The sequence below is a fragment of the Notothenia coriiceps genome, unplaced genomic scaffold, assembly GCF_000735185.1.
Source record: "Notothenia coriiceps isolate Sejong01 unplaced genomic scaffold, NC01 NC01_scaffold00000339, whole genome shotgun sequence".
NCBI lineage: Eukaryota > Metazoa > Chordata > Actinopteri > Perciformes > Nototheniidae > Notothenia > Notothenia coriiceps.
The window spans coordinates 22,704,540-22,712,551 of record NW_011333040.1 but is presented as its reverse complement, the minus strand read 5'-3'; positions in this window follow the sequence as shown (position 1 = coordinate 22,712,551).

Sequence of the window (8,012 nt, the reverse complement as noted above, 5' to 3'; positions counted from 1 at the left end):
TGCACAGAAGTCTGGCATAGTCAGGTACTTCTGTAAACACAAAGCCAGCGATTTCCTGTATCATAATGTATCTAAAATGTAAGATGTTTTTAACAAGCCAAACGACATGGAAGAAATCATGTGTAACTTAAGTTATGTTGAAAAGAAAGAGCAGTTTTGCCTCTCCCACTGGTGTAAAGTTGCTGGGTCAACTTTGTAAATACTTGGTCTCACTCACAGCCTCTTGTTATTAGCCAGCTAATAAATACAACCACGGCACATACACAAAGAAAAGCTGCAATTTCAACATGTCCAAGCATCCTGTATCATAGCCATGCTAATAATGTTTATAATAAACCAAACCGTTTGTAAATCAGTCAATATTTCAGCGATTTAAGAGTATTTTTGTGCAGATCACTCACCTTACAACAGCTACCATAGCGCGTACCAGAGTAGCTGTTGACTGTAGCAAGATGGCGGCCGGTGAGCTACGCTGGAAAATCTCCCATAAGCCATCTAGTGTTTATGTATATCTATGGTTTGTGGTTGTCACCGTCACTGTCACTACCCGATCCGTCCCCCTGCCCGATCGGTACTGCGCTTGTGCGAGATGGTCTGCCATATTGGACAACTCCGGACGGCAACCCAAGATGGACACTTGACACAGTGGCTTTTGGCAAAGCTGAAAAATAAAACGAGGGAGAGAGATGAGTTATTGTTATTACAACGTGACTTCACTGTTATTTAACAACTCTTTTTATTGGGTTCTTTTATTTGGGGTTAAGTACATTGTCAGAATAAGTGAGAAATTAATTTAACTTCTGTTAGACAGCTATCATACTGAATAAATATGTACTGTGAATGTATGCAAACATGTATGGCATATGGCTGTCTAACAGAAGTTAAATCCATTTCTCACTTATTCTGACAATAAATATTTAAAAAAATACAGATTTCAGTATTTTGAGGCTCCATTTCTTTTCCTCACAGACGGCAAAAAAAGTCTGACATTATACGATTTAAAGTAAAAACAAATCAACAAAAAGATAAAACACTGGCATGTAGTTTACGTTAGAATAAATATATGAGAGTCAAATCTACGTCACTTTAAAGCCTCGCCCACTTTTGGGGGAACCAACGCTGTCATTTGAACGGCGATCAAGCCACAGAGATCTTCTGTTACTGTCCTTTCTTCTTAGAGGAAGTACAGAAACATGTAACTCTGGATTTGTTTTAATGTTTGAGGTAATAAACGACACAGCAGCTTTTTGGTCATGTTACAACTTTTATGTTCTGCCTCGCTCATGAGAGTAACAGCTGGCGAAATTACAGCCTCGCCTACTGATTTCAAATGTGTGCTCTAAAATGATATTTATAAATGACTATTATCATTATCATAAGCAAGACAATAAATGGCAAAGATATGTAGAAAATAAACGTATTTGAGATACGTTCATAACGAACGTAAAATGGGAGAAAATAAGTTTCTAGCTAAACGTAATTGAGAATGCAGTTTAGTTCTGTGGGAACGTAATTTTTAGGAGACGGGGTTGGTTTGAAAAGCCCGTACACTCCACCACAAAGGCAGGGTGCAAAGCATGTTCAGACTTTCATATCACTCAGTTTGAAAAGTGCTACAGTAATAGACTTGCATTTGGCTGTTCCCACAAAAGTTGCCAGAAGTTACTTAAATAGACTGAACCTCCAAGACCACTTAGGTACCTCTAAAACCAAGTCCTCCAAACCTGTCTAGAGGCAAGTGTTTTTAGCTTTAAGAGTTGGAGTGAAACGTCTGCTGTAATAGCCTCTTCTGCCTCTCTCTAACAAGTCTGTGCGTTTTGCTAGCCTTCGTAGTTCTGATGCAATAAATCATACAAATGAGGATGATAGACCATCTGACAGTTTCTCCCTTGAGGCATTGCACTTTGTAAAAGCCAAAAGTAGTCGTGTGAAGAGTGAAAAAGGCGAGCTTGACAGAGAAGTTGGTAAATTGTTGCGTGTATTGAGTTTGACTGTCGGATTGTCTGTTTCCAAAGGATTACAGCTTGTCCTCATTCTGCTGTCAGAAAGGGGTTGCAGAAGGTGTTAGAAGATCCACGAGTACTTAGCTTAAAGAGTAGTGAAGTGAAACGCAGCTGTTTTGCTAACTTTCTAGCCACAAGTCTTGTTATGTCAATCAATCAATGTCCCTTTTACCTTACTGTTCTCCCTATGGTTTGGTTTGCATTCAGACATTTCGCCATAGCCTGTTATTTTTTCTGTATCGCCTCTATCTGACCACTTCCTGCCCGCCATCGCTCCCTCTCTCCCGCCCGCCTTGTATACTGAACCAGAGCCTTAGCTGTGATAAAGACGGAACATGATCTCGGAGCTCGTCATGCTACGCTTCCCGTTCTGCAGCGCTGATATTCTGACACTGATCGCCATCAAACTGTCAACAACAGACAGGGAGCGAGGGCTGAGGATGGGCGGAGGTGCCGGGGGAAGCTAACATATTTTGCCTCATAAATAATTTTCGCTCAACAGAAAAGATGAGCTGAAGCGGAATTTATAATGAATTTCTATCCTTTTTTTTCTGAGGGAGAAAATTGAGATTGATGATGCCCGGTGTTTTCCGGGACCTGATGCAGAGACGTGTGAACGGCCAGCCTGTAGCCTTGCACGGTCCTGCGTTTAGTCATAGCCCAGTGAGGCGGGATTAGATAGGGCCTTTATTCACTCTATGGATAGGAATAGGCTGACACGTTGTTTATGAATTCACTCAGAGGAGTACAGAAGTCACATTAGCATTTAGCACTGTCCAGGCAGTAAACCAACCAGGTCAAATAGAAGGTGATCTGTCCTTTGCTATCTCTTTGAGTTAAGCTGGATATTTGTTTGCAATTAACGGTCACATCCTAGGTATTGATCTAGATGCAAGTAGGGGCACAGTTGTTGGGAAATCCAGCATTTGTGCAAAAACATATTATTATCTTTCATTGGCCGATTTGCTAAACTATGGAAGTCCACCGTTGCTCTTGAGATCGAATCGATTCAAATCAAGAACTGTGATATTTATATCCACATTCTGGGTAAATCTGTCTTTGAACTCTGCTGAGCCTAGGAGTCTGTCAGTCTCTGTGCTCATCATGGCCTTCACCCACTGACGGAGGAGGAGCAGGATTGCATCAGGCAGAAAGAGATGCTTTAGCAAACAGCACCAATGTTACCAGTTGACGGGTGTACTCAGCACCATTAATAGGTATTACACCCTTTTTTATACAGCACAAACACATGATATGTCCAACATAAGTGTCAATATAACCAACACATGTTTGCTCTATTTATTGTTTCATCAAGGATGGGAATGATGGTTGGTCGGTTGTTCCACTCAAAGATATCTGTGCAATTATTGGCCATACAGTATGGTGGCTGACAAATGAAAATATGCGGCAACGGCCCAAAACATTCATAAGGTAGAAACACGCTGCACTTTCAAAAACTTTGCAAATACAAAAAAAATTATGTGGGAGAACACATACAAATGAAGAAACATCTTCACCAACTTGACAACACATGTGCAGCGTTTAATAACAGCACTGCATAAACAAAAACGATGCAACCACAAAATGCTGCAAGAAGCTCAAAACATAACGGAAACAGGGACAGTAAAAAGTGACGCAGCTGGGACCGGAGTGCTTGTTCACGTTCAGGGATTATAAAGTTTGCTCACTGTCACTGTTGGCTGAGTTAGTTTGTTTCATAATTTGAATTGTTTTGTCAGTATATTTGAAATGACTAGGTTAGACAAGTTAGCAGATCTGCAATAATATCGGAAGGAATCATGTGATCACATTATTAAATGAGCCGATTAAACATTTTAGGTAATTTTAGACAGTGATAGTTGGCCAACTTTATAATCCTCGAACGTCAACAACCCTGAGCGTATTTGCAGCGTTTTGTTTATGAAGCACTTTCAGTGAAGTTACAGTTCGTCAAGTTCGTCATTTGAAGATTTTTCTTCATTTGATTGTGTTTTGGCACATTGTTTTAATATTAGAATGTTTAAAGTGCAGTGTGTTTCTCCTAATGTGAATGTGTTGGCCCGTGTAAAGTATTTGCACTTGTCTGACACCTTAGTATTGTAGCGATAACGTGTTCATATAGTTTTGATCCATTATTTCTCTGCAGTGGACATTTTATTGTGACCTTTGAGTCCTCCTAGTGGCTGTAGGGATAGTGAGTTGGGTTGGTTTTCGGGTCCAACACTTCAATAAGTCAATGGGTTGCAATAGAAATGTGGTACAGACATCGATAAGGGACGATGTGAGCATGAATGCAAAGATGATTCTGATGCCTGACTTTTGTCCTGTGCCGCCGGCAACATTTTGTGTATATAAATAAATTAACATGTATTGGCTGAAAGAAAATGCACTGATGGTGTTCAGATACACTCTTTACAAACCTACAGTACAGTTGAGCAGCATGTCACCGAATGATTTAACTGATCCCCGATGTGAATAATTGAACACATCAGCTAAGACTAAATGATAGGCCTTCAGCAGCAGATGTGTTTTTGTGGAGATCCGCAGTGATTCATTATGTCCCTGCTGTACCACATACTGTGTTGTAGTTCCTTGTATAACATGAAATGCTCCTGAAAAGGAAGTTCGCATTTCTGCTAATGCCAATATCCCCTGCCTGACTCTGACAGTTATTTATGGGTGTAATGATTACACTGACTTCAATGCTACTACCAGTGTCATAATTAATCATTTATATCTTCGGAGGGGGTTCGATCGATGAGGGAATATGTGGTGGGGAGAGATTTTAATGCATGGCCTGATTAAGACATGGCTGTGTGGTTTAAGGACACATGTCCATGCAGACTGAACAGGGAATCAGTCTCACCCTTGTTGGTTCAGTCTTTGAGCCACCAGGGACCTCATGTTCAGTGGCATCAGTCACTGTGTCTGAATACCAAGGTGATGCTACTTTCTGCAGAACCTCATTTGTGCTATCATTACTGCGCTAATAGATACAGCAGCCCTGGAAATATAAATACTTTGCCCAATAGAACTTGTATATTCTGTAAGCTTCCAGAAGATAAATAGGTTAAGATAAACATCCAATTTAAGGTTGTTGTTAAATTCTCAATGTTTACAGGAGATAGTGACAGCAGGAAGCCATATGTCTCAATTTACCCAGTTTCAAGATATAATGAAACATTAAACAGATGGTCTGAGAAACATCAATAACAGTTTTCCATCAAGTCAGCATACTATCATCAGAGGAAAAATCCTCCAACCTCTATAATAGGTGTTGAGATGGGAAATCAATTGAAGTTATTATTATTTTCTGGATGAGTAGATTAGTACTACCAATGTAAAAAACTGATCCAAAGTCAGCCACATATAAACAAATGTTTTTTTGGGGGGGTCATACAGACACATACATGTTATATATTAATTTAAAAAATCATTTTGAACGAAATATATACAGTACTCCTATTAGTTTGTTGTCTTAAGGTAAAAATGAAGCTTTAATGTTGAATGTTTTAGTCTCAGGGTATCAGACTTTCAATATAATCAGAACATGTGATGTTATATCTACAATGATTTACACACTCACAAGAAGAACATATTTATTTGAATAAAAGTAGCAAAAGTGTGATTCAAAAACACTGACTCACACACGCTGCTTTCAAAACATTGTAAAAACCTCAACTGCAAGGTGATTGCACACATTAGATAAGCATAAATAATTGTGAGTGTAAAACACATTATCAACTCTGAGATATTCTGAACTAACGGTAAGGGCTTGCCACAGTCAATGGGAAAATATAAGTTGGTACTTAACCCTGCTGTCAATTACAAAGCATATGTTTTGTGACAATACGTTATTGAACTCGTTGTGTCATTTTGTACATTTTATATGTGAAAACCAAACGTTTTTTAATATATATGAATCCTGCCTTACTGTTTCCATTAGCATTTTTAAACGCGGACGCTCGGCCCTGAGTGGCTCATCGCTTAAGTACTGTCCTGGTCAAACATGGAGCCATCATAAGGTTGGTCGTATAGGTTTAACTTCCATTGAGTTCCCTCTCTCTTGGGATGGTGATGCTTCAACAAATCCACAGGATAAGTAAAGTGGGTGGCGATGGCTGTGAGCGCGGTGCTCACTGTGTGTCCACTGTCATTTGATCAGATTGATGAAGTGCAGATGGATTTCTCCCCTGACTGATCACGGCTCTGGGTACTGCAGCGTGCCTCTGAAGGACCGTTACTGTAGTGGTTTTTTCACACACACAAACACACACATACATTTAAGAGTAAGTGACTGATCAGCAGCTAAAGTGCCTATTTACAGTTCCAAGAAAAAGAGAGTGAACCGTTTAATTACTTGAAATGTTTTAAACATTAGCTTTTAAAATATGGCCTAATCTTTTACTGAGTTAACACAAAAAACAAACACAATCATTTTTAAAATACCACACAATTACTGTATTGAACACTTCATTACATCAAGTGTAGGCTGCATAAACTATAAGTACAATTAATGCTAATCACAAAGGCTAAATTAACTCAGTAATTTGCAAACTTGGTGTCAAATCAGTGTAACGAGTCTAGATGTGTGCATTAGAGCTACTTTTTAAGTGATAAGAAATTTTTAGGTTTCACAAGACACCTCATCTGATGTGAACCTGCCTTGAAGTAAAGACCTTGCAGAAGAATTTAGATTAATAATAACTGATGTATATAAAAGTGGGAAGGATTGCAGCGTAATCCCAAAGATCTTCAACAAAAATCTAAATGTTAGATGCTCGAGATTTGTCAACGGAGGGGTGGGGGAATTGTTGTTACGGAAACAGAGGGGTTTTAGGTTGCCATAAGGCAACGGTGTTATTATAGGCTACATCCATTGGTTGGTTTTGTGGCACATTTGTAACGCTGTGCCAACTTGGGGAAGCACGCAGGCAAACTTGAGGAGTGCACACAGGGTGGAGAGATGGAGTGAGGTTGAGCGAGAGAAAGGTAGAGAGAGAGATTGAGCGAGGCAGAGAGTGTGCAGCGGTCTGCTTGCGCACAGAGCAGGAGTTTGTGAGAGAGCCGGCTTGAGAGTCAATTTCTCTTCAAAATATAATTGATTGCCAGCCTCCCTTGTCCCTGGCTGGCTTGTTAGCTCGTTGGTAACGTAACTGATGTCTTCTAATGTGCCTGCATCTGGCGCTGAGTTGCCATATTCCTTTCATGAACCACTTCCTGATATCCATTGTTGCAGATACATTTAAATGATAATAGCCAAACTAACCTAGCAAGAGTAAACTGACAGGCTGCTGCGCCGCATCTCACTCAAAAACCCACACGACTCAACCCAGCGAAAAACCAGTCTCGCGCGCAGCCTTTCATTCAGAATTTCATTCAGAATTTCATAGCAAAATAAAAAAATTATATTAAACTAATCTTTCAACATAGTTTAAAACAAAATTAAATATTAGGACAAAGCCCTACAAATAACAACAATAAACATAATAATAAAACAATTAAAATGTTGTATTCAGCCCTGATTAAAACAGCGGGCCCAAATCCTGGATGGGCGGGCCCGGCCCCATGGGGCCCGCCCATGACGCCGGGTCTGTAGCCACCGGACACAAACATAGCCTCCATCCACAAAATAGTTGCCAAATGAAGTAGAAAAAAAGATGAAGTAGTCTTTCGTATTGGTATCAATGTAAAGCTACTGTTGTTGGTACAGGTATCTTACCTTTAAAAAAGATAACAACCAGGCATTTGACGACAATGTGGAGGTGGAAAGCTGAACACTTAACCAGAGGTCGCATTAACCGAATATTTTCCGTCTATGAAGTTGTTTTTTAACAATGACGGAAAAACTTGAAAGCAGTCCGTCATTTTGACAGATTAGAACAAACTCAGAACAGCGCCAAAGCTTCCCCGCAGCAAGACTCTGGTGTTATGCATGCCCGCCAAAAAGGAAATTGTATCGTTTCCAAACCGTACTTCGCCGTACAAATCATTGAAATGTCTGTGAGT